Source organism: Neofelis nebulosa, chromosome 14, assembly GCF_028018385.1.
Source record: "Neofelis nebulosa isolate mNeoNeb1 chromosome 14, mNeoNeb1.pri, whole genome shotgun sequence".
NCBI lineage: Eukaryota > Metazoa > Chordata > Mammalia > Carnivora > Felidae > Neofelis > Neofelis nebulosa.
Window position 1 is genome coordinate 47264282 of NC_080795.1, and position 27770 is coordinate 47292051.

At 47.6% G+C, this 27770-nt stretch overlaps 1 long non-coding RNA gene across 5 annotated transcripts in view; it reads right to left on the reverse strand.

Moving 5' to 3' along the window:
- The window catches only part of LOC131494384 (uncharacterized), an 86474-nt gene extending 60052 nt beyond the window's left edge, over positions 1-26422 (reverse strand). Inside the window, exons 1-3 of one of the 5 annotated variants that reach the window (XR_009253363.1) lie at positions 25907-26422; positions 21589-21840; positions 15770-15897 (exon numbers count right to left, since the gene is read on the reverse strand). This is a non-coding gene — a long non-coding RNA (uncharacterized LOC131494384). The remainder of the gene's footprint in view (positions 1-15769; positions 15898-21588; positions 21841-25906) is intronic. The other 4 variants (XR_009253366.1, XR_009253368.1, XR_009253365.1 and 1 more) reach the window with 4 other exon arrangements.
- Positions 26423-27770: the final 1348 nt, after the last annotated feature.

Consider the following 27770-nt stretch of genomic DNA (forward strand, 5'->3'; position numbering starts at 1 on the left):
TCTAGAGGAATGCGTAACACAGAGGAGTGTCACCATCTACGCTACTTAGAGATTTAAGCGTTTTGAAAAGTTTGTGTCTGTGTATCTGAGTCATACACACACACACGCGCGGAGGCAACATTCTCCAAAAGTTCAACGATAATTCTTGTCTCAGGAATCAGGACCTGTTTCACAAACTGTGACCCTAGGAGGAAGCCCACTGCTTCTCAGATGCAGGGACCCTGGGAACAATCCTCCCGCTGCATATTTTAAAGCGGCAAACCTGTTAGCTCCAAGTCTAGGCACTGTGGTCAGCAGTTTGCCTGCATGACGTCAGTTATGCCATTGTCTTTATCCATTTCCCCTCAACTCAGGCTGTAGGCCACTTCCTGTAGACCTGGAATGTTTGATGGGCAGATGGACCTTATAATACCCTGCCTAACTCGGAGACGGGAGATACTGCTGGCTTGTCGCTCTTGTTGGGGAAGCGTGAATGGAGGCTCTTTGTACCCATGGCCTTGTGACCCAGAAGGGACAAAGACCAAAGGGCCGGCCACCCTGGTGAGGGGGGACAGAGCACTTTCAGCTTTGGGGCATGGCAGCTCTTCCTTTCCGGCTCTTTGATTCCGTACCCATATCGTGTTCAGCCTTGTTTGCATCCTGTCTCTTTCAAACTATGCCACAGAATGACACCATGTGCAAACAAAAGTATCTTCCCCTAGATCTCCTAAGAAAGAAAGAACGCAAGCAAGAAAGCAAGCAAGCAAGAAAAGAGAAAAGAAACGAAACGAAAAGAAAAAGAAAAGAATAGAAAGAAGAAGAAAGTCCTGTGTCAACCAAATGAAAACCAGGGCAATGTCAGTGTCCTTGGGCCTCCAGATACTGTAACTTATGGGCAAAAATAGCTGCAAAAGGAATCACAGATCCCTCCGGCCCTGACGGCCTGGATCAGGCCAGATGGAGACCACAGGCTCCCCCGCAGGGCCAGGCCTGTGGCTGGCCAGCCTCACCTGCCTGCCCCTTTCCCCAGGTACCATTTTGAAGCCTGGGTTCCTCTGCATTTTTATTCTCTTCTCTCTGGAGTCTGCTGTTCACACGCAGGAGTTACTATGGTAATAGAAAAACCCTGTTGTGTTAGAAATTTTGTAGAAATATCATTTAGGCAGAAGCGTGAAGCTGGTGTGTTTATCTTTTCGTGGGGATGGCAGCCCAGATTCTGAGTTTCCAGGGGAGCTGGAAGAATTCAGGTCTGAGCACAACTGTCCAAACGCCCGGGAAGTGGGTCATCGCCTGGGCCGGTGGACTGGAATGGACCATCCGCCAGGCCTGGGGGAAGCAGGGAAGGCCTGGCGTGGGGCAGAGGACAACACCCTGGCCTCACTCCCTTCAGAAAACTGTCAGCACTCCAGGTGTGCTCATCACCCGGAAGAATCTTGTGAATGAATAAATGAGGATAGGGCCTTATTTTTAGTTCGTTCCCCAAGCTTCTCCTTCTCCCCTTATTAAGGGAGGAGGCTGGACTGAGACCTCCTGAGAGCAGAGCCTAAAGCTTATTTGGGTTTTGCCCCCTCCTCCCCTGCTCCCCATCTGGCCCCAATCCTAGGCTCAGTAAATGCTTATGTTGACTTAACCCATAGCACTGAGAACAGGACAGACAGATTTCATCAGTGATGTGAGGAATAGAGTAGACAGCCCCTTCTGCAGAGATTTAACTGAGCAGAGTTCCTAGGACAGAGCAGCTTGGAGTTCTCATGTGAGTCTTGAGACCTCCCTCTACAGGGGTGAGCCTCCCCATCTCCCCCAGACAACCCAGGGCAGTTCTTGATGACCTACTATGCCGAACATTTCTGTGCCTCACAGTGTGACCGACTGGCTTATCGGCCCCGCCTCCACTACTCCACCCCTTCCATTGTGTTTTGAGGCTAATTATCTTTTCCTCTGCCCTGCGGCATAAACCACAGGGAGGTGACTTAGGTGTTCACACTAGCGTTTTATCAGAATCATAGTCTTGTGGAGTGTAAGCACTGCCATGGATCTGAAAGATCATCTGGAACCATGAGCGATTCACAGTCTTTTTTTCCACCCAGCCCTCTAACAGGATGAAACACACTTCGATCAGGAGGAGGAACCCTTCTAAAGCGGTGATTCTAACTGGGGGTAGGGTTGGGGGGGGGGGTCACATTTGGAATCACAGAGGGTTGGGGGAGGTACCTGTCAGGTTTGCTTTCTGTCATCTAGAAGGCAGAGGTCTGGGGGAAAGGCAACACAGGGCACATGCATTTTGATAAAGGTGACCAAGGACAGCCTGAACGACACAGCTAGAAGCAGTCCCGAACCCCCTACACCCCATGGTTCTGATATCCCTTTGTCTGTGCCGAAGAACACCAACCAAGTTAACAACTAATTGTTTAGATGTGGGAAGCCAGGGGGACCCAATGATGGGAAGCAACCAGAAACACACAGAAAAAAGACAATGCTTTGTGTCAAATTCAGGTCCCTGACTCCCAACCCAGGTTAGGATGTAGCACAGTACATAGCTGCCTAAAAAGGACTATGCTTTCTGAAGGAGAGGAGTAAAGGCATTGATCTGTTCAATCATTAATACGATATTGTGGGGTGAGGTGCGTCTGGGATTAAGCGTCTGACTCTTGATTTCGGCTCTGGCTGTGAGCTCATGGTTCACGGGCTTGAGCCTCACGTTGGGCTGTACACTGACAGGGTGGAGCCTGCTTGGGATTCTCTCTCTCCCTTTCTCTCTCTGCCCAACCCCCTCCCTCCTCTCCTCCCCCCCCCCCCCCCCCAGGCACCGTATCTCTCTCTCTCTCAAATAGATAAACTTAAAAATAAGATAAAATAAATGTGGGATGAAGAAGGAGCCCAGGAGAGCGGTGGGAAAGGCAGGGGACCGCGGGCATCAGCTAGAGCTAGGGAAGCGGAGCTGTGCAGTGGGAGGGCAGAGGCTGTTCTCCGGGATCTGCAGGCTGGGAAGGAGAGGGCTGCAGGGCTGAGGGCCCGCGCTGGGACACCTCTCTCCAGCTGCCTAGTCACTGGCATCATGTTGGTCACACACCAGCTCTACCACTTGCCAGCTAAGTGACTCTGGCAAGTTGCCTAAATCTCTCTGTGCTTCAATTTCATCGTTCGTAAAAACGGAGATGGCAACGAAAGTCCTCGTCTGCCGGGTGACTGTGGGGATCAAGCAAGGTAGTTAAGTGTGAAGCGGTAGAAGGTGATCTACTGTGTTAACAACAACGAGTGTATCGCCCTGGCTGGTTTAAGGGGGCCCAGAAAGCCAAACAAAGAAGGTCAGAGTTGTTAGAAAACGGGAGCAGTTACCATGGAGAAAATGTATCAAAGCAAAGGGGGTGGGAGGCGGGGGGGAGAGGGGAGGTTAACCAGAGCCACCAGAGTCTGTCTTGGGCAAGTCAGTGAAGGGGGGGGCTTGAGTGTTAAGGCCTCTCATATACCTGCCAAGCTTGGTACCAAACGATTTTCATTCTTTTTCTCCAAGCCCTCCCTGCTCGTAGAGCCTTCCTCCCACCTCCCAGGTATCCGCTCCCATCCCACCCTTTGGCCGTGGGCACAACCTCCCACCACCTGGTGTGGTTCCCTCATGCAAGGACACTTGTATTTGCCACTTTACTGACAGTGGCCATCAGACCTTCCCTGCGCTCAGATCCCTGCCTGTCCCCTGCTAGGTGACAGACGGCCGCAGCGAGGAACAAATCCTAGACATTCATGGCATACTGCTTTCTGAGTGCCAGAGTGGCCTTCAAAACCATTTCAGGCGACGGTCACAAAGTTTTAAATTGGTATTCTAGACAAATATGTGGTTTGGGATCAAAGGAAAGCAAAGTGCTCATCAGGAAGGATTCCTGGTCATAGCAGATGGAGCTATTTCTTTCCCAGGGTGACGTTCACCACGCCCAGTTTCCTCTACCTATATGTCCCAAAGACACCTCCCATGCCATCTGTCCCAAACTGATGGCACCATCGTATCTTCAAAACCAGCTTCCCCTTTGTTCCTTTTCACAGGTGCTGGCAGCCCCCACGGTTAATCAGATCTGAAACGGGTCGTTCATTCTTGATTCCCCCCTCTTCCTGAACACCCTGCCACCATTCAATCGCGTCTGCTAAATTTGGGGTGACAAGTGCTATGGTCTGATAGGTTGTGTTACCCCCAAATTGATATGTTGAAATCCTAATCTGCAATGAGATGGTATTTGGAGGTGGGGCCTTTGGGAGGTACTTAGGCCATGAGACTAGCACCCTCACGAATGCAACTAGTGTTCTTATAAAAGAGACCCGACGAGAGAGCTCCCAAGCCCCCTTGTGCCATGTGAGGATACAAGAAGTCTGTGACCTGGAAGAGGGCCCTCACCTGACCATGCTGCCACCCTGGTCTTGGGCTTTCAGCTTCTAAAATTATGAGAAGTTTGGGGCGCCTTGGGTGGCTCAGTCGGTTGAGCCTCCGGCTTCGGCTCAGGTCATGATCTCACGGTCCGTGAGTTCAAGCCCCGCGTCGGGCTCTGCGCTGACAGCTCAGAGCCTGGAGCCTGTTTCAGATTCTGTCTCCCTCTCGCTCTGCCCTGACCCTGCTTGTGCTCTGTCTCTAAAATAAATAAACGTTAAAAAAAAAAAAAAATTAAAAAACAAAATACATTTGAAAAAAAAATTTTAAAAATAAAAATAAAATTATGAGAAGTTTCTGTTGTGTATAAGCCACCCAGGCTGTGGTATTTTGTTCGAGCAGCCTGAATGGACTAAGGCACCAACTGTCCCAGTTTTCCTGGGACTGAGGAATTTCCCAGGATGTGAGACCTTCAGTGCCAACATTAGGGAAGTGTCATGGATGTAATGTTCTAGGCAAAATTCTGGGAAGGACGTGACCCTTAAGCATTCGTATAGCAGTCAGTGTTGTGCCACATCCATTATCTCTCAGAATTTGGGGGCTCTTGTTAACATCCACTGCAAGTCTCTGCCTCTGAACTTAGGGGCTTCACCTCCCACCCCTGCCCAACCTCCGAAATCTCTGCCCACCTGCACGTAGATCAGAAGTGCTAGCAAACGGGGCTTCTGGGTGGCTCAGTCAGTTAAACGTGCGACTTCAGCTCAAGTTATGATCTCACAGTTTGTGAGTTCAAGCCCCATGTTGGGCTCTGTGCTGACAGCTCAGAGCCTGGAGCCTGCTTCAGATTCTGTGCCTCCTTCTCTGTCTGCCCCTCCCCCACTCACGCTTTGACTCTCTCTGTCTCTCAAAAAGAAACAAACATTATGGAATTTTTCCTTAAAAAAAAAAAAAGCGTTAGGAAACTCTGAGCCTCGGAAGCAGTTCTCTGGAGTGGTGTACAAATGCCCCAGCCCCCTCTCTTTGGAAAGGATAATCTGGAGATGTGTTATTTTACACCATCTCTCAGTTCCGCCACACATTTAAGCAGGTGATTCGCTGCCTGCCCCTCTCTCTGGGTCGCTTCCCTGCCGGCGCTCCCTGTACTTCTCAGATAAACTACTTGCCCCCCAGTCTGCTTCCGGGGAAGCCCAAGCAAAAACAGTCACCCGAGGAGAAGCCCTACGCCTCACATTGGAGCTTGTAGATCAGGACTATTCAATAGAGCTTCCTGCGCGATGGGAATGTTCTAGATCTTCGCTGTCCATAGCGAGCGTCACTGGCCACGGATGGCTATGAAGCATTTGAAATGTGGCTAGTGTGGCTGATAGGCTGAATTTTCAAGTTTGCTCAATTTTGTGGCTAGTGTGGCTGATAGGCTGAATTTTCAAGTTTGCTCAATTTTAACTAACTTATACTTTACTAGCCACATGTAGCTTGTGACTATCATATCGGAGAGCACACATTAGGGGGTCAATCATACCTTTCTCTTTATAGAAGTAAAAAGTGTTTTGATTTCTTAAAAAACAAGGGTTGGGGATTGATAAGAAGAAGGGGTGTGGAAGAGGTGGGGTGAAAACCCCGGTTGTTGACAATTCCCTTTCCCCTGGGTCTGTGGAGAAAAGCTGTGTAGTTGGAGGATGATTCACTGATGCTGTCCATAAAAGATAGGACTCACAAATCATAGACTTACCTGCGTTAATTATAAATAAGGCTGGCACCCCTCAGGATGCTCTTAGGTCTTGTAATTAGTTCATATAAAATCACTCAAGTGTTCTCTCGGTAAAGTTCAAGCTACATCCAAGCTACTTTAGTACCTCCTGTTCTTTCAGCCACATGTTCTTAGAGACGAGGTTTCCCATGACCTTGAGTTTATTAGGTCACCATGAGAGGTTGAGAACGACCTCCTTGGCAGGCACGTTGAATACATCTTCCTAGGAGAGAGTGTTTGCTAATAACCATTTGTAGTGCTGAGAAAAAAATTAAAATCTCTTCCCAAAGTCAGGCTGTTCACACAAACCGAGGGCCCTTGTAATTATGCAGAGTTTTGTGTTGTGACCGGTTGCGCCTCTTGCTGTTGTCGAGACAGAGGATGCGGTATGGCGACAGGTAAGTGCTTGGGCTTTGGGCCACCGTGACCTAGGGCAGACACCTGACACTTCCTCTATGTGACTGTGACCCTTCGTCACTTAATCTTTCCCCACCTGTACAATGGGCATAATAGTTGTCCCGAATACCTGCCCCACTGCAGCGGTGTGAAAAGAGTAAACGAAGCAATGGAAGGAGAGGTCGGCACATTGCCTGGCATCCAGAAGGCACTCGGTAATTAACATCACCCTCACCAGTGGCAGCCCGCAGACCCGAGTTCCAATCCCAGATCGTGTGACCTTAGCCAAGTTGCCTAACCTCTCTGTGTCGCCATTTCCTCATTTTTAAAGTAGGGATGATCTCGAGCTTGAAGGATAGCGTAGAACACAGATCATTCGTAGGCAGTACTTGGTATGCAAATCGGTACTAATTGTGTAATTATTATTCTACCCTTTTCCCCCTGTAGTGATAGGCACACGGTGGAAGTGGAATGAACGCTTTCTAACTTGATTTTTCCCTCCGCTGCTGAAAAATGCTAGGCCTCTTTGAAATCGCATTAGTGAACTCTGAAATTTGAGTTGCAGTCTATCAAGCTACGTCAAGGGTATTCCCTCATTTGACCTCTTGTTTTTTTCTGAATGTAGTCAGGGATAAATTTTGTATTTTATATGGCAATTTCAGTCAGATTTTTTGGGAGGGGGCTAGGAATAAACCAACATTATATGAGTACTCTGTGTCCAGCACTGGGTCCAGATTTACCTATATAATCTCATTTTGTCTTCATAACAATTCTTCGTTGTTCCTCTAAGGGGCTAGTCTCACGCCCATTTCAAAGGTAGGGAAACCGAGGCAAAGGGTGGCCAAATGGGTGGTACAAGATCATACAGGGCAAAGCCATGTTTCAAAGCCAAGCTGTCTCCCTCCAGAGCCCCAGGTCTCTGGTCGTCTGCTATCTCCACACGATGTGAGCTTTTCCTCTTCCTCAAGGGGCTCAATCCTGGCCGAATCTTGCTAAAATGAGTGTGGCCACATCCACTTAAGCTCTTCTGAGTGTCTCTGTTCTTTCCTCTCCTTGACCCGCTAGATCCCGGCAGCAGTTCAGGCCCTGGTCTCCCTGCCCTCGAGGTCTAGGTGGACAGCAGCTGTCCCCACTTGTCACATCATGGCGGTAGATCCTGTGCTTGCTTCTCTGTGGTTAAAGAGCTCAGTGAAGCATATAATGCTATAATGGATTTCCAGTTGCTTTAGCTAACGTCCTAGCTCTGGTTTCCTGCTTTGGTTCCACTGCAGGCCTTTACCATTCTGATGGAGACCAGGTAGCACAGATTGGGGGGTAAGTGGTAACGCGGTGCGTGCATGCTGCAGGGAGTCAAAAGCAGGTTTTTGGTTCGGTCTAATCTCTCTTGTCTGTCTCTATCTCTCTGCGTCTCTCTCCAACAAACTGTTTATTACACAGACACAAATGTGTTGCACAACTCCCCCTTTTTAAAAGCAAGATGGGGGTGCCTGGGTGGCTCAGTCGGTTGAGCGTCCGACTTCAGCTCAGGTCACGATCTCGCGGTCCGTGAGTTCGAGCCCCGCGTCGGGCTCTGGGCTGATGGCTCAGAGCCTGGAGCCTGCTTCCGATTCTGTGTCTCCCTCTCTCTCTGCCCCTCCCCCGTTCATGCTCTGTCTCTCTCTGTCTCAAAAATAAATAAACTTAAAAAAAAAAAAAAAAGCAACATGGCGGCTCATTTCCAGGCTGCTCTGGTGGGTTGAACAATAACCATATATGGGCCAGATCCGGGCTGCATGTCACATAATTCACATTCTTGGCTTCTTGAGTCACTGTCATTATCTAACCTTTCCAGAGAGCCTGCAGTGTGTGGGCATGGATGGACAGGAAATCAGATAAGCCCCATCTGTGTGCGCATCTGCTTGGGGACCTCTTTACTTGTTTCTGGAGAAAGAGTTTCACATTTGCAGTAACATGACTGAAAAATTCTTGCCTTAGAATCTAAGCCCTCTTTAACTCTGGAGGGAACTATCAGAGGTTCCAAATAGAGACAGATTGTAAAACTGTTCTACAGTGAGAATCATTCTCCAAATCCGGTCTTCATGCCAAACCTCTTCCTATTCCCTTTAATCTCAAAATTATTGAGACAGATTCTTCTTCTGCCCTCAGTCCAGCCCTCTTCAAACGGGAAGCACCTTTGGAAGCTTTCTTTTGGAAAGTTATCCCTACGTGGTGGAACGCGTCCCTGCCCCTCTCCTTATCTGTCCGTGTGCCCCCCACCCCCATCTTTGCCCCCTGGTTTGTGTAGAAAGCCTTAATAAGAAACAGTCTGTGAGAGTTTTCCAGGGCTCTGCAGTGAGGTGAGGTGGGGGAGCTCATCCCATCCCAATGGTCCCTGTGTGACGTCCAGGCTTAGGGTTGGGATACCCACATTCTCCTGAGGAACTGGTTGGCTACTATCCTAGGGACCCTGTCAACGAACTCTGGGCTCACGCACTTGAAGGCCCATGGGGCATTTCCCATGAGGAGCGTGGGCTGGGTGGGCCACGTGAGAACTGAGAGCACGTGTGTCCTTCAGAGGGGAGCTGTCAGCTCCAGCTGATGCTGCCATCTGGGAAGGCAGGCCCAGCATTGTTGTACCTTCCATATCTTCTGATTGTTTTTTTTAAAGAGAAGCCAGAAATGCTTTCGAACAATATGAAATGTCTCAATTTGTTAAGGTTGGCGACCATCCAACTGAAACATGAACAAATAGTGCTGGAAGGACCCAAACAACATATCAGTGGGCCACATTTGGCCCACAAGCCGCCATTTGCAACTTTAGGCAAACCCTCCTGGCATTGACTACTGAACCCACATGCATGGCCTACACTTAGCAAGCCTAGAGGATGTTGTGGCATGCATTTTTTTACTCGATAGTATTTCAGTCTTCATCTTCTGTATCCTTGTTTCCGTTTTTGTTTTCTCCATCCTCATCACTTAATCCTGTTGAATATTATCTTGTTAAATTGCATGTGCCCCTGAAGAGAGCTTTCTGGAATAAGAAAGCGAAGTCATCCACTACTTGTCTGCAGCACGCCTTTCTGCCCTGTTTCCCCACGCCTGCCCGTTTGGACAGGTCTTCAGATGAATGCCAATTAGTCTGAGACAATCATAGTAACTCCACTCCTCTTGCCAATGACTGGGTTGGGCATGGTCATGTGACACACCTCTGACCAATGAGATGTAAGATAAAATCGGAGGGAAGGGGATGCACCATGGGAAAGTTTTCCTTGGTGAAAAATCTCCTGAGTTCCTGATGCCCTTGTCAGTCCCAGAGCTAGCAGCCCAGGGCCTCCCTCCCTCTGCGTCTGGTCAGGTGAAATAGTTAGTTTTTCTTCATATGGAAGCTACTTTTGGTCAGGTTTTTCTATTGTTTGCTACCAAAAGCATCCAAACTGATACAGAAAAGAAAATTTCTGGGTCCCGAACCATGCTCCACTCAAGAGATGAGATTACTTATCTATCAGTGGGCCCAGGCTGACTGCCCCTTGAGGCCTCTTACATGGAGAAAACCGAAGACTCTGCCCTCTCTGCCAGGTACTTGGGAACAGATCACAGGCACATTCATTTGGCGACATTTACCAAATGCCTACACGTGCAACACTCACCTCCAACAACCATGTGGGTAGGGGCAGGAGGCACCAGATGTGTGACAACCTCACAGAATTCCAAAGATGAAAGCCGGAGGGAGTCCTTGCTTAAAAGGGCCGGGTGAATACATTTTCATCTCACAACCTCTCAGGATTCCCAAACTGTCGGGATGGGGCCAGCTTGGGCCTCCCTCCTTTCCTGTAGCAACATTTTAGCCTCTTACTCTACCATCAACTAGAAAGTGTGGTTAGAGACACTGGCGGAGGCGTCCAGGGCTTAGCCAGCCTTGAAGGGGCTGCAGTGAGGCGACGTGGAGGGTGTTCACTACATTCCGCAGCGGCCACCCTATGGTCTGGGAGTCCTTCTCCCTAACTCTAGGTTCCTCCCAATATCTTCCATCTCCTGAACCCATTAACGCTACAGAAAACCCTACGAGGAATGATGATAATACTAACAGCAGCAGTAATGGTAGGAATGATTAATCCCGAGTAGGACTGTGTGCGTCAGACCCTGTTCTAAGTGCTTTACTTCTATTAGCTCGTGTAACTCTCACAGCAACTCACGACTTAGGGGATAAGTTGCCCCCATTGTACACATGAGGGAACTGGGGCCCAAGTCACGTAGCTAGTCCCCTCACAAAGCAGGGATTCGAAGCGAGCGGGTATGGTTCCCAGTGCTAGCACTGTCCCACCCAGGGCTAATCGTGCCCACTGCTGGCGTGGGAAGAGGGGATAGGAAAACGTTTACTTCTCACTCTCTGCATGACTTGGATTTTTTAAAAAATCTTGAACACGCACTACTTTGGGCTGGGTTACAAATATTAGACATGACAGCGACCACACACTCTTGGGAGCATGTGTCTAAAGACTGTACATCTTAACCTCTGACATGCTGCCCCTCGTACAAGCCTGTGTGTCCCATTCCTCCAAATTTCTATCATCCTCCACACTGAGGAGACACTAGAAGGAGAGAGATAAAAGGTGGATTCTACAGGAGCCATATGGTCCCCAGATAACCTTGGCTAGAGCACCTCTGACCTGGGGAAGGGGTGAAGTGGAGAATTAGTCAAGTAAAGATGCAAGGAAGGTGAACTTGGGCGGGGCATTTGTCTTCGCCCTTAGATTGCAGGGTTTATAGCATGAGGGTCAGAAGCCACTGATACGTTTCTACAAAGCGAGCATCTGATTCCTTGGGTAGGTGTCTTTCTTCATTTAGATGCATGTGCCAGTACTATGGCTATGTAACAGTTACCCCCTCAATTCGGTGGCATAAACAGCTACCCATCACGCTTATGGATTCTGTGGGTCAGAAATCCAGCCGAGGCAGAATGGAGATAACTTGTTGTGTCTGCTCTGCAGTGCTGGGCCTCAGCTGGAAGCCTTGAAGGCTGAGAGCTGGGATCCTCTGAAGGCTCGTTCACTTGCGTGTCTGGTGGTCGGTGCTGCCTGTTGGCCGAAGGTCTCAGTTCCTCTCCATGTGATCCCTCTACTTGGACTAGTCTTGGCTTCCTCACTGCATGGTGGCTGGATTCCAGAAGTGAACATTGAGAAGATGGCGGGGAAGGGAAGAAGAGAGAGAAAGACAAGCACCAAGTGGAAGCTTTACCCTTCTTGGGATCTAGCAGCCTAAGTCACACAGTTTCACTTCTGCCATTCCCCAGTAGTCAGCACAGTCACAGGCTCGTGCCTAGAGTCAAGGGAAAGGAAAACAGACTCTACCTCTCAGTGACTGGGTGTCAGTCGCACTGTAAGAAGGACATGCTGTATGAGATAGATATCTCCATCTTTGGAAAACCATCTGTCCTGTCATATGACGATGACAGCAGCAGTAGAATGTCAGGTGTCATCGACCAGAGAGACCACCCGCCCCTGTTATAGCTTTGAAAACACTCCTCACACTAGTTTTAACAATTACCCATCCTACAGGTGTGCTGTTTCAAAGGGGCACATGCACCCCCATGTTGATAGCAGCACTATCAACAATAGCCAAAGGATGGAAAGAGCCCAAATGTCCATTGACCGAAGAATGGATAAAGAGGATGTGGTGTATGTATAATGGAGTATTACTCGGCAATCAAAAAGAATGAAATCTTGCCATTTGCTACGTGGATGGAACTGGAGGGTATCGTGCTAAGTGAAATTAGTCAGAGGAAGACAAAAATCCTATGACTTCACTCATACGAGGACTTTAAGACACAGAACAGATGAACACAAGGGAAGGGAAGCAAAAACAATATAAAAACAGGGAGGGGGACACAACATAAGAGACTCTTAAATATGGAACAAACAGGGGAACCTGGGTGGCGCAGTCGGTTAAGCGTCCGACTTCAGCCAGGTCACGATCTCGCGGTCCCTGAGTTCGAGCCCCGCGTCAGGCTCTGGGCCGATGGCTCGGAGCCTGGAGCCTGTTTCCGATTCTGTGTCTCCCTCTCTCTCTGCCCCTCCCCCGTTCATGCTCTGTCTCTCTCTCTGTCCCAAAAATAAATTTAAAAAAGTTGAAAAAAAAATTTAAATATGGAACAAACAGAGGGTTTCTGGAGGGGTGGTGGGATGGGGGGTGGGCTAAATGGGGAAGGGGCATTAAGGAATCTACTCCTGAAATCATTGCTGCACTATATGCTAACTAACTTGGATGTAAATTTAAAAAATAAAAATAAATAAAAATAAAATAAACAAGTAAATAATGCATTTAATTTGTTAAAAAACCAAACAATTACCCATCCTTCCCTTCCATCAGAGTCTTGTTCTGAGCCAGTTAATCTGAGAAACCGGTCTCTGTTCACGGATGCTAATGGGTTACTCATCTCCTAAGACCTAATTGCAACAAATAGGGACCTGCTTTTTGGAGACATGATTACTTGGCCTAAGAAGTGACTTAATAATGGTCCCAGAAGAAGGGAGTGGGCACAACTGGCTCTCTTTTGGTGCCGCTCAGCTCATACTGGGTGGACAGCCACTTGTCTCTCTGAATGCCAAGCAAGGATCTGTATGACAGTTCAATTAGTGTAAGATTGCTAAGAGCAGGTACTCACTACACACCTGAGCATGTAGAGGGGAAGATGTTAACAATAATGGTGTTGGAGTGGTAGAATTAGGAGTAATTTTTGTTCTCTAATTTTCTCTATTTTCTAATTTTTTCATGAGTACGTATTACTTTTATTTTATTTTTTTTAATGCTTATTTATTTTGAGAGAGAGAGAGAGAGAGAGAGAGAGAGAGACAGAGTGCGAGCAGGGGAGGGGCAGAGAGAGAGGGAGACACAGAATCCGAAGCCGGCTCCAGGCTCTGAGCTGTCAGCACAGAGCCCGATGCGGGGCTCGAACCCATCGGCCGTGAGATCATGACCTGAGCTGAAGTCGGACGCCCAACAGACTGAGCCACCCAGGCGCCCCTGTATTACTTTTATAATAAAAGAAAGAACATTTTTAAAACTTTCATCAGTAAGAGATAGGCCGACAGGAAACCTTGGCTCCAACCCTTCTCTGTCACTATCATTGTGACCTCTGCCAGGGCCCTAGAGAGACAGCTCTCTGACTTTGTTCCCCCAGGTGTCAATGTTGACACCATACCTAACTCCTGCTCCATCACGAGGTTGTCACGATTATCTCATGGGTGAGCAAATGCAAAACATTTGGAAAAGGCATTATTGCAAAGATACTATTCCTTGCTATTTGCCCTTTTCCCCCCTGAATAAGCTAGACTTCCCCAAAATGATAAAAGTGAAGCCAAGTTGTTTACTTGTTCACCCTAACATCCATGGCCATTGCGGAGGCAGACGCCGAAATATAGGTTTCACAACATATTTAGAAATCCTGTGAAGCTCCTATCACAAATAGAATTTCCTTTAGCATTTTCTTCTTTGGCCTTCTCAACATCTATCTTACAACTCTATCCAGGACCTGTGAGCTAATAAATAATGTATTCAAAGAATTCTGCAATCCAGAAAGGTCACCATTTGTACACCATCAGTCTATCAACAGAAATTTTTGGCTTAAAGTAAAAAAGCAGGTTTATTTTGGTGACTGGTGACTTGGAATACCAGCTGCAAAAAAGGAATGGGAAATGAAGACCTGCCACCTAATCCCTTTCCAAATATTCATTTAAAGTCCAACTTTCATCAGAGTGGGTGAGTCTTCATGGGTGAAACCTTGCCAGATGGATTGCTGGTGGGAATGCAGACTGGTGCAGCCACTCTGGAAAACAGTATGGAGGTTCCTCAAACAGTTAAAAATAGAACTACCCTAGGACCCAGCAATTGCACTACTAAGTATTTATCCAAGGGATGCAGACAGGTATGCTGTTTCGAAGGGGCACCCGCACCCCAACGTTTATAGCAGCACTATTGACAATAGCCAAATTATGGAAAGACCCCAAATGTCCATCGACAGATGAAAGGATAAAGAAGACGTGATATATATACACAATGGACTATTACTTGGCAGTCAAAAAGAATGCAATCTTGCCATTTGCAACAACATGGAGGGTATTATGCTAAGCGAAATTAGTCAGAGAAAGACAAATATCATTAAACTTCATTCATACGTGGAGTTGAAGATACAAAACATGAAAATAAGGGAAGGGAAGCAAAATAATATAAAAACAGGGAGAGGGGCAAAACATAAAGAGACTCTTAAATGCAGAGAACAAACTGAGGGTTGATGGAAGGGTTGCAGGAGGGGTTGGGCTAAATGGGTAAGGGGCATTAAGGAGGACACTTGTTGGGATGAGCCCTAGGTGTTATATGTGGGGGATGAATCACTGGCTTCTACTCCTAAAATCATTATTGCACTATACGCTAACTAACCTGGATGTAAATTTAAAAAATTAAATTAAAAAAAAAAAAAAGAAAGCTTGCCAGATGGGTACATGAAGATTGGGAAAGCGGCATAACCTGGAATTGAGCCGAGTTGGGTTGCTACAAGCCTTCATTAAGAACTGAGGGTATGGAGGCCGCAGGGTGGCTCAGTCAGTTAAGCATCCAACTTCCTCCTAGGTCGTGATCTTGTGGTTCATGAGTTCAAACCCTGTGTCGGGCTCTGTGCTGACAACTCAGAGCCTGGAGCCTGCTTCAGATTCTGTGTCTCCCTCTCTCTCTGCCCCTCCCCATCTCGTACTCTGTCTCTCTTTCAAAAATAAATAAACATTAAAACAATTTTTTAAAATAAAAAGAACGGAGAGTATGCACAGCCTGCCGTGGGTGTCAGCTCTGTTATGGCCTGGAGTCCCAGGCCCTGCCTGCCTCGTGGCACAGCTGAAGAGGTTAATGACCCCGCAGAGACTCAGGACCACTCACCACCAGCTCCTTGGATCCCAGAGCAATCCCGACTGAGGCCCTAAGCCTTGCACAGAAGCCCCGTCCTTGCCCCCAAGCTGGGAATAACTTGTATCGATGACTTCAGTCTCACCGGTTTCTTATGTTTCAACAGCCCCACTCTTCCCTCGTCCTGTGCCGTGAACATGACCTGCAACAGGCACTCTCACCCAGAATCCATGAAATAGACGATATCTCCATTCTCCCAATGAGGAATGTAATTTAGAGTCGTCAGAGGACTTGCCAAAGGCACACACCAATGGCAAAGTCAAGTGTGCTCATCCCAAATCCCTTCCTTTTGGCCCGTGTGCAGCCCTGCGTCCCCAGCTCCCGCTGGATCCCCGGGGTGAGCTTCCACCCCCTCCTTCCGCCCTCACCGTCTCCGTTCAGTAGCACCTGTGTCTTCTCCAGGGCACGTCACTGTTGCTTCCTGTGTGCTGTGGGCTTGGCCGCTTCAGAGGTATAATCACTGGGTGTCAGGGAATTTGGTCGGGAGAAATTTCACCTTATCGGGAGAAAGGAACACTTTCATTCCTTTCTCCGCCTGAACAAACACAGCTCACCACCGGGAAACACAGTATTGGCCATTTCCCCTTCTCTCCAGGCCGTGGGATGCCCTCAGGTCTCCGACTTCCAATATCTGGCCTAGGATGCAGCCGGTTTCTTTCAAAATAAGGGGTCCTGTCTTTGGAAGATGGCACCCTGACCTCACAAGAGCTGTGCTAACCGTACTCAGAGCAACTCTCACAGTGAAAAGGTGAAAACCTCAAGCACAGAAAAGCCACCTGGATCTCTCCTGCTGTCCTTAAACAGGGTGGTCCGGCAGGGAAGTCTGATTTGTATTGTTTTCAAAACCTAACATTTTGTTTGTTTTCCATCAGGGTAGGCTAGTCAACAGTGAGCAAAGCCTTTCTTATGGCTAAGAACACAGGGAGAATTCTAAACCAGTTTTTAAAATTGAAAACGGACATCCGGCCCAGGAATCTTACCCTACAAGACAGAAATACGCGTTTGCATGTTCTGTCTCAGTTGCTTGAGAAGAGGCGCCCGTATCTTGTGACCAAAGGCCCCTGGTCCCAGAGGCTGTGTGGGTCTGGTTCCTGACAGGCCTAGAATTCCAGCTTCTAATCTTTTGCAGACCTCAGTATGGACAGACTAAACTTGAAATGTCTGCAAAGGCACTACATGTGCTGGCTCTTTTCTGGGCTCAAGTTCATGCCTTGATTGCACGAACTGTCTTCCCTGGAGAGGCAGACTTATTCCACTCCAGCTCTTTAATCATTGTTTATACGAGGCTTGATCAAACTTCTGAAGGGCAATTGGTTTTAAATAAGCCGTCACAGGCTCAGCTGAGGTCTGAAAAATGCATTTTCATTCTATTGTAGTGGCAGGATACACAGAAAATTGCACGGGGATCAGAGAAAGCAAGAGAGGAGAGGGTCAGCTCAGGACAGGAAGAGAATACATGTGTCCACAAATTACATAATCTACAATTACGTAATACATTAGCAAGTAACACTCTAGGTCCCAAACTCTCTGGGAGGAAAAAAATAATAACTTGTTTTCCTCTTCCCTTGTCCTTTTCTTCCTTCTCAACAGTGAAAATGAGTTATGATGCAAAATCATATTGCTCTAAACCTGTTATCAACACCCACCCTTGGAGACAATATTAAACAAGCAGAGAATGACTATTCTCCATTTAATTCTCCTGTAACACCGTTACTATAACTACCACTACTAAGTACGACATCCGGATAGGCCTTCTCAGATTACAAAACCCTTCTTATTCCATTTGTCACTCCAAAAAAACTCTGACTCTTTGTTGCCATGATCCTCACTTCGGAGATGAGTCAATCCATCAGTTTCTCACTATGTAGACAGGAGAGGTCCAAATCTACACTCTCTGATGATACTGTGGATTGGGATTTGGGGATGGCTGCCCCCTCCGTTTCTACCCTTAGACCCTCTAGAGAGTGACTAGCACACCGTGTGTGAGTAGTGGCCACCAAATTCTGTCTGGTCATCAAATTGTTGCAGAACAGTCTTAAACCTAGAGGTTTACCACTACAACCTCTTTCTCGTATGTCACAGTTTTGTAGCTCAGGAATTCAGAGAGGACTTGATAAGGTGGTTCTTCTGCCTGTGGTGTAGACTGAGTCATTCGGTGGTATTCAGCCGGAGCGAGCTGGTCTGGAAGATCCACGACAGCTTGCTCACATAAATGGTGCCCTGGCAGGGATAGCTGGGAGGCTGTGGCTTTCTTCCTCTCCCAGCAACCTCCAGACCTCTCCATGCAATCTCCCCAGCAAGGTTGTTGGACTTCTTACCTGGAAGATTAGGCCTCCAGATCCAGTGTTCTGGGAGACAGGAAGTGAAAGCTGTCTGACTCCTAAGGCCTGGACACGGTCAAAGCAGTCCTAGACCCTGCCCTGATTTGAGAGGGATGGCAAATGTACCTAATGTTTGCACAACCCCATAGAAACCACACAAGTCCAAGACTGAAGCTATTTGATGATGATATCTCAATAGTTGTCTATGGATACTCACAGTTTTGAACAATTTTGATTCACAAGGGAGAAAATGCATATTGTCTGCTTCGGGGACCACAAATTTCTACCCTTCAACAAATGACCAGCTTTGGATTTCCCAGAGTACAGTGTATGTGACTGTCAACTGGCCACCCCCAAGAAGACTAAAAGAAGAGAGAGTTCTGGGGTGGTTTATGAGGCCTGGATTTTCAACAGCTCGTTCCTTCCCTTAAGCAATGCCCAAATCCTGATCCCCTGAACCTGTAAATGTTACTATATATGGCAAAAAAAGAGACCTTGCAGATGTGTTTAAATGAAAGATTTTGAGATGGAGAGATCATCCTAATGGCCTGTGGGTGCCCAACATAATCACAAAGATCCTGATAGTAGGAAGGCAGGAGACCAGGGCGGGTAGCAGGAGATGTGATGCAGAAGCAAGTGGTCTGGGTGATGTGAGGAAGGGACCACGAGCCAGGGAATGTGGGCGGACTCTAGGAGCTGGGAGAGGCAAGGAACGCATTTTCAGCTAGAGCTTCTAGAAAGTACCAGGCCTGCCAACATCTTGATTTTAGTGATGTAAAATTCATTTCAGATTTCTGATCTCTAGAACCATACCGTGATAAATGTGTGTTGTTTTAAGCCACTGAGTTTGACCAATGTGTTACAGTAGCAGAAGGAGACTAAAACCTTCCTCCAAAGCATAGCTAAGAGATTACAACATCTCATGGGATTTGTATCAACAAAGGAGTCAGCCTAATAAATAAAATATAGCAAAATCTTCTTCTGCCCAGAGAGAAGTTACAATTTAGCATTCTACCCTCCACTAGATCCCTGTTAACGCACTGCACTCTTCGATTTACTCTCCCTTCCTAAGGGGAACGTCTTCCAGGGAAAAGAATGAAAACTAACCAAGAGCTAAAGACCATCTTCTAATGACCGAGGGAAGGAAGAACAGTGGATTTTGTTTTTGTTAAATAACACTTCTAAACTCAGAAGAGTGGTTTGACTGGGTGGGGGAGGGTATCTCTTTTAAGAACAAGGCCATTAAACATTGAATGCATTTCTTAAGAATTATCTGAGTGATTCAGTTGACTTTTCACATCAGAGAATAGAGCTTAACTAATATCTTTTTTTTTTATATAGCGAAATACTGTTGGGGATTTATGTAATAATGCTTATTTGCTTTTGATGAGTACTTAACAGATCACTGTGAATTTTAAGGCTCATAACAAGTAAGCTTGTCTTTCCCTCAGAGAGCAGGGAAGAGAAGGCTCATCCAGATCCCACACGTGCCTTCCACTAAACCTCTCAAGTCACTGTCAATGTTCTTACCTAACTTCCTGCTCCTCACCCAACAAGAACTGGGGAGTTGGAAGTGGGTTAAATGGAAAATGAATACGATATTTGCCCATATCAAGGAACAATTTGGTCTCAGTTTAAGCAAACTGACCTTCAAGACAATAGGGAGGGGCGCTTGGGTGGCTCGGTCAGTTGAGCATCCAACTCTTGATTTGGGGTCAGGTCATGATCCCAGGGCCGTGGGAGTGAGTCCTGTGTTGGGCTCCTAATTGAGCATGGAACTGCTTAAGAGTCTCCCCTCTCTCTTTCCCTCTACACCCCCACTCAAAAATTGAAAAAAAAAAACAAATAAAAAAAGACAACAGGGAAATATGAATATGAACTACTGTGGCATTGGGTGATAAATGCATGGTGAGCGTGTTGAAAATGCTATCTGTTAAAGATATGCCTCTGACATATTTATGGGTACCATGACATGTTATCTGAAACCTACTGTACTTCCCTATCCCCGGCTCCTAGAGTTATGATGACAGATGACAACCTGTTGAAGCTGGATGACGGGGTCCCTGGGGTTTCACTTTACAATTCTTTCTACTCCTGTGTTTGCTTTGAATTTTCTATGATTAAAAATAAGGAAAAAGAGAACTGTGACCTTGGGCCCCAGGACAAATACCATGGAGATCTCATTACAGAGGGTTCTCCCCTCTGTCAGCACAGAGTCTGAAGCGGGGCTCAAACCCACGAGCCGTGAGATCATGACCTGGGCTGAAGTCGGATGCTTAACTGACTGAGCCACCCAGGTGCCCCGAAGGTTCTCTTTAGTATGTCTGTTCTCAGCCTAGATCCTCCGCTTGCCTCCTTGAGCACTTCAGTGTCTGAGGACAAGATCTGCCCTGGAGCACGAGTCTCAGGAAGGTGGGTGTGGCGAGCCATTCCTGGCCAGCATTTCAGACGTGGGAAAGACAACCTCCAGCTTGTCTGAAAGAGAAACAAGGAAATGCTCTCCAAGATAGCTCACTGTTGGGCACCAGTGGAGATGGGACCCATGTGTCCCAAACGAGACAGAATCAGGGTCAGCAGCTGAAGGCTGGAGTCCATGAGGCTCCCAGAGCACACCTGGGCCCATTCAATAGTTCCAGAATCTAGTCCCGAGAGCCCCTTTCCCTTAAAGATTTCCCCCTCCCCATTTATTTATTTATTTGAGTGTAGTTGACGCGCAAAGTTACATTAGTTTCGGGTGTATAACATAGTGATTCAACAAGCTGTAAGTTAGGCTATGCTTGCCCGAAGTGTAGCTACCACCTGTCACCATACAATGCTCTTACAGTGTCACTGACTTTACTCCCTATGCTGTGCCTTTTATTCCTGTGACTTATTCATTCCCTAACTGGAAGCCTGTATCTCCCTCTCCCCTTCACCCATTTTGCCCACTCCCCACGCCCTTTCCCTCTGGCAGCCACTGGTTTGTCCTCTGAGTTTAGCCTGAGACTCTTGATGAATTCCAGAGCAGTAGGCGGAGAGGCAGGGAGTTAGGTACAAGGTCAGAGAGGTGCAGTTGTAGGAAAAGCAGCTTAAGGTGGTCACCTGGACAGCAGAAAGCGTGCTCCCTACCTTAAGACAGACAGGTGGTAGGAAAGTCCTCTGCTCCCAGGTAGGGCACCCAAGTGTACTCACATAGGGGTAGGAGAGGTATCCTTTCTAAGATGATTCCCGGGCCCGGAGGCCTGGCAGGGTCAGGTGTGTTTTCTGGCTGGCCGAGCGAGCTCAGCCGCCCAGCTTGGCTGGACTTCAGGGAGCCGCCTGGGACAGTGTCACCACCGGTCCAGTCCCAACCCAAGGCCTCCAGGATGCAGCCTGCCATATGTCAGTCAGGCAGCAGTGAGAAGAGTCGCTGAAACCTTTCTGAGTCCTATCATGGAACCCTTTTCATTCAGTTACAGGAAAATACTCTACCAAGGGGCATGATTTTCTGCTGAGGTATTGAGAGTCAATGGTTCTCAACGCCGGCTGGACATTAAGACCATCTGGGAGAGTTCAAACCCCCAGCGCCCCAACCCTGGCCCTGATCAATTAGGTCAGCACACCTCAGGGGTGCTGAAAAGCTCCTCAGGTCATTCTCAGGTGCCCTGGAGGTTGGAGCCACATTTTGTGAATCATTCAGGCCTCTGCTCACCTGTCACCCCACAGAAAGGCTTTCTCAGACCAGCCCACTGAAAGAACCTGCTTATTTTCTCTTCCGAGTACGACTGATGACTGAGATTACGTTACGTGACAGATTTATTTGTATGTTTTCATCGTCTCACGGGCAGTGGGCATCATTTAGTCATCTGCTTCGCTCACCCCCATACCCCCAGCTCTGAGAACTGCACCTGTCACACAGGGGACACTCACTGGAAGGTTCCTGAATGAATGTATTAGCAGGAAGCAGTTTTTATACGTTTTAGGATCCATTGACGCCTGTGGTGGATGCATAATGTCTATAAGATTGCAGAGGAGAGGAGAGTGGATCAGAGTGGAGCCTCGCCCTAACTCCAGGTTTTGGAGGAACAACCTCCCTGAGGTTGTCGAGTCCCTGGATGTTACTGGTAGATGGCCCAGCAGAGTGTGGTGCACAGCGCCATCTGCTGGATAAGACAAAAGCGGGTTTGTTCTAATGTCCTGGTGGGTTGTTTCAAAGCGGCTCTCCTTGGAAGAGAGCAGAAGGCAAGCCTCATCCTCAGCCCATTCACCAGTTTGAGTGAAGCACCACGATGGATGAGTGTGTGTGTGTGTGAGAGAGAGAGAGAGAGAGAGAGAGAGAGAGAGAGAGAGAGAGAGAGAATGGAGACAATGATTGAGATTTTACCGTGGATGAAAGTGTGGGTGTGTGTGCACGTGTGGACAATGATGAAGATTGCACCTAAAGCACAAATGCAAAACCAAAACCCGCCACTCCTTTAGGATTGATCCAGGCAGCGAAGAATCGCTGGGTCCGTGCCAGGAAAGTCACACCTAGGAATCTTCAAGTAGCTCTCAAAAGTGAAAAATGCCAAGCTCACACTCTGTGGGAAACACTGCTCTCTCGCCCCTTTCCACATCTGTTGCTCTGAGGCCAGACTGAGGTGACCCCATAAAGGGCTAATTGATGGTCTTTGATCAATTTCCTGGAGCTAAAATGACAGAGGGCCCAGCTGTTAGAAGATTCCAAGTACTTAAGCGGGTTTCCAAATGCTTACCGCATGTTCGGTAAACTTCAGACTAGTTTAGTATTTTTTTTTTTTTTTTTTTTTTTTTGAGACAGAGAGAGACAGAGCATGAACGGGGGAGGGGCAGAGAGAGAGGGAGACACAGAATCGGAAGCAGGCTCCAGGCTCCGAGCCATCAGCCCAGAGCCCGACGCAGGGCTCAAACCCACGGACCGCGAGATCGTGACCTGAGCTGAAGTCGGACGCTTAACCGACTGAGCCACCCAGGCGCCCCTAGTTTAGTATTTTTATACCATAACCTGATCTTTAGAAGGACAGCTCAATAATCTCTCAGTCTCCCTCAGGCAGACAGACAGACACACAGACACATACACACCCCTCACTTACACCCACACCCCCCCATATACACACCCCTCACACACACACACACACACCCCACATACACACCCATCACAAACACACACACCCCACATACACACCCCTCTCTCACTCACACACACACACACACACACACACACACACACACACACCATACAGATACACACAGGATTTAATATAGTTAGAAGTTTCCTTAGACCCTTACAAGAATATTTATTTCTATTTCACCTTGAAAACATTGGATAAGGCCAGAAATAATCTCTGGGGGGAACAGAGATTATTTAACCTAGAAGGAGAAAGTTAATTTCATAGAACCTTCAAATGCACAGGAGGCCTTGATTAGAGAAAAACAGGACTATGATGCGTGTGCGCTCGTCATGCCTTATGGAGGCTTCCACGTTACGGGGTTCTATTCAGGGACATCACGCTACCTTGTGTGATAGCAGATCATGTGACAGAATTCTAAGGTCTACCGAAAATTGTTATGCCAAATATGGGCACCAGCTGTTCTCCAAAGTACAGAGGTGATAACAAGAACAAGAACAACAAAAATCAGCCTACGGTGTGGCTGGAGAAGCTGAATTAAACAGCAGGATGACCTTCCCAACAGTGAGATACCATATTCTAGACCAAGTCATGGAGAGAAGCTCTGAAATCCCTCTTCTGTGAGTCTTTTCAATAAGTGACAGATACTCATTTGAGATTTCTGGAATTGAAGGTTCTCAGGAATTGGAGGAAATGAAAAAATAAGTAAACCCGGCAGTCATTCAGCGAATATTTAACGAGTGCCCAGTCTATGTCAGGGCCAGTCCTGGTCCCTGGGGGGCATGCAAGCCTGTGCATGACCCAGTCCTGGGAACGAGGCATGTTGCCAGTAGGCACTAACCCCCTCAGGAGAGGCTGCCTCTCATGGGCATGACCAGGTTGTCCTTGACCTGAGGCCGGAGAGATGGGTCGGATTTTGTTTGACGGGACAGCTGAGAGGGAGACGAGGGGGTGTGACCAGGCCAAGGCAACAGTGGGAATGTAGACCCAGACCTAGGAATACACAAGTCTGGTCTAAATTTAGGAGAGTGGGTCGTGTGGGCTGGAGGAGAGATACGTGGGGCTAGGTGGGGACCGGTGAACTGGGAAAGGTAGTTGTGGGTGACCGCGAAGGCCAAACTGAGGAATCTGGACTTTGTTCATGAGCAACAGGATGTTAATTACGACCTTGAAGATGCCAGTGGTCAAAAGGAATGCTGTGACTCACATACGTTCTGAGCCTGGGTGTTGGGTCTCATGGGTGTCCCCTCTGTGTCCTGAACATCTGGGTACAGGCACAGGGGAGACCGCTGGGTCCTCTCTGGGAGAAAAGGCAGCTGTGGCCCAGGAAGATGCCACCTCCCTCCAGACACGCTTGAAACCCAGCTCGGAAGGCATAATCTGAGCAGCATTGCCTTACAGGGTCATCAACGAATTTCTACTTTATGATGTTTGTAAATTACAGTCTTCTACAGATGATAACCCTCTATTCCAGATACTAAGAGGTCTACAAATATCTTGCTATTTTTCGGGGCGGCGGGGGGGGGAGAATACCTCCAGCCTTGGTATTTTGAGACTGGTTTATTTCCCTTCTTTAAAACTTTGCCTACACTCTCGTTGCTCCCTCTGATCGGCCTACTGCTATTTGGAGGCATTTAGAAAACTGAAGTCCTGGGGCGCCTGGGTGGCTCAGTCGGTTAAGCGTCTGACTCTTGGTTTCAGCTCAGGTCACGATCTCATGGTTTTGTGAGTTCAAGCCCCACGTCGGGCTCCGCACTGACAGCACGGAGCCTGCTCGGGATTCTCTCTCTCCCTCTCTCTCTCTCCCCCTCTCCTGCCATTGTCTCTGTCTCTTTCAAAACACATACATGAGCTTTAAAAAAATAAAAGATAAATAATAAATAAATAACTGAAGTCCTTCCAGTATTTCTGGGACAAGAGTAGCAAAGTGGTTAAAGTTGGGCTCTTGAGTCAGGCTTCCCGGGTTCGCATCTTAAAAACAAATTGTGGGCGCACCTGGGTGGCTCAGTCGGTTAAGCGTCTGACTTCAGCTCAGGTCATGATCTCGCAGCCAGTGAGTTCAGGTCCCGCATCCGGCCCTGTGCCGACAGCTCAGAGCCTGGAGCCTGCTTCAGATTCTGTGTCTCCCTCTCTCTCTCTGTTCCTCCCCCACTCACACTCTCTCTCTCTCTGTCTCTCTCTGTCTCTCAAAGATGAATAAATGTTAAAAAAACAAAATTTAAAAAAAATTGTGGGCATATTACTTACCCTCTCTAGGCCTCTGTTTTCTCATCTGTAAAATGAGCCTAACAACGGTCTTACTACCTGATAGGATTGTGAGGCTTAGTGACCTAACACACGTCAAGTGATTACAAGTGCCTAACACAGAGTCAAAGCTCATACATGCTCCCTTTATCACTTTGCATCCTGTACTTGGGCCAGAGTCTGCCCCTCTTTGGTAACAGCACACCTGCCTCCTGATTCCTTTATTTTTATATTTTTTATTAAGTTTATTTATAACTGAAATAAATGGAGCCGGGGAGGGGCAGAGAGAAAAAGGAGGGCAGAGAATCCCAAGCAGGCTCCAGGTTGTCAGCACAGAACCCAATGCAGGGCTCGAACTCAAAAACTTGAGATCATGACCTGAGCCGAAACCAGGAGTTGGACGCTTAACTGACTGAGCCACCCGGGCACCCCACCTGGCTCCCGATTCTTGCATCAGGAGCCTGCCCTTGTGTGGCTCCTGCTACCTTCTGGCCCTCAGCTCCTGCCCTCTCCCTTTGCCTCTGTACCCAATAGTACCAGCCTCTGCTAGAAACGCGCACTCACGCGTGCTTCCATGGTTTTGGGCGGATATTCCCAGGAATTTGTACATCTCCTCTCCATCACTCAAACCCAACACAGGGGTCACCTCTTCTGTGAAGACAGCTCCCTCCCCACACTACCCTCTAGCACGCCCCCGCTCACCCTGGAGACGGCGCCGTCTGCTGTCGTGGCCTGGGCCTTACTCGCATTCCTGTTACCACGCGCACGGCGCTGATGGGTAATGGCAGCTTCACAGGCCTGAGACCCAGTGGACACCTAATAAAGGTTGGCTCACCTGAACCAAATTGAGCTTGGAAGGTCCAAAGTGGAGCTCTAGGCGTGTCAAAGATGTCGTCGTCTCGGGCAATGTGAGGTGGGAGTCGGGGACACCCAGACCCAATCAGCAGCGTTCCACGACGCTTCTGGCTTAGTTAGGGACTCCATAGGCCTGCAGGTGAAAGAACAAGATAAATAAGAACAAACACGTGGAGCTGGTAAACACAAGTGTAAATGCTGAACATGGGATGGGGTGAATTCGAGGCTGGGGTAAGGGAAGCTAAGACTTGGATTTGAGGAGAAGGTGGAGGGCGAGGCAGGCAGTGTGGGCACGGCAGCGCCTTCGAGAAACCCGACAGTCCCAGAGGGAGGACACACACGCCCTGTGCGGGTGTACTGCCTCCAAACGAAGCCAGGTGAGGGTAGGGTTTCGAAGTAAGAATCACAAGGGGAAGACTACCAGACATTCTTGGGCAAGGGGCCTTCATAATACAGGTCCTGTTCTGCTAGTTTTTAAGTGCTTTTAATACAATCCTTTAATAATTATTTATACAATGAATAGCAAGGGAGGAAGCGAAACACAGAAGAAAAAAGATGAGCTACGGACTCAAATGGACACCTGTGTTTGAATCCCAGCCCCACTACCGGCTAGTTCTGTGACTTAGGCATGTTCCTTACCTTCTATATGCCTCAGTTTCTTCAGCTGTGGACTGGAGATGACACATGCTTCATTTGGGGGCAAGGTCACTTTTACGAAAGGTATACTTTACATACAACAAAAACTTACCAATTTTAAGTGTTCAATTTGATGAGGTTTGTTTTACACATATAATTGTGCAACCAACACTGCGGTAAAGATGTTGAGCATAATCACCTTAAAAAGTTTCCCCCCGGGGGCGCCTGGCTGGCTCACTCAGAAGAGCATGAGAGTCTTGATCTTGGGGTTGTGAGTTCGAGCCCCACACTGGGTGTAGCGGTTACTTAAATAAATCATGAGGGGCACCTGAGTGGCTCAGTCGTTTAAGCGTCTGACTTCGGCTCAGGTCATGATCCCAAGGAACATACAGTGTTATAATCTTTGTGTTCTATTCTTTCCCCCCCCCCCCCCCGACTTGGCGTAATGCTTTTGAAATTCACCCACGTTGTTGCTATTATCAAGAGTCTCTTCCCGGCCAGTTCAAGTACAGTGGTCTTTATAATGAATTGTCACAACCAGTTACAGGTTTCTTTCTTTCTTCTCCCCGTCCGCTGCCTCACTTGATTAGCCTGAAGTAAAAATAAAATAAATAGTTCATTCCTTTTTATTGCTAAGTAGTTTTCTATTTTGTGAATATTATGCAATATATTTGTTCACCAGTCGATGGACATTCAATTCCAGTGTTTGGCTATTATGAATAAAGCTAGTACAGGCATTTGTATATAGGTCTTTGGGCAGACATACATTTGCACTTCTGCAATGTAAGTGCCTGAGGGTGAGAGTGCTGGCCATATGGCAGGTGTACGTTTAACTCCATAAAAAATCTTTTCCAAAATGGTGATATCATTTTACATTCTCACCAGCAATGTATGAGAGTGCCAGTTACCCCACATCTTCACCACCATTTGGTGTTATGTGTCTTTTAAAATTTTAGCCATTCTAATGTGTTTGCAGTAGTAACTTATTGTAGTTTTGATTGTCATTTGTTTTTCTGGTAACACTTTTTATGTGCTTAGTGGCCATTTATGTGTCTTCTTTGGTGTAGTGTCTGTTCAAATATTTTGCCCATTTTTTTTTTTTTTTTGTATTGAGTAGTTCCTTTTCTGAACTATATTGAGTGGTAACACTGCTTTATATATATTCTGGATACAGTCTTTTATCTGATACATGATTCGCACATATTTTC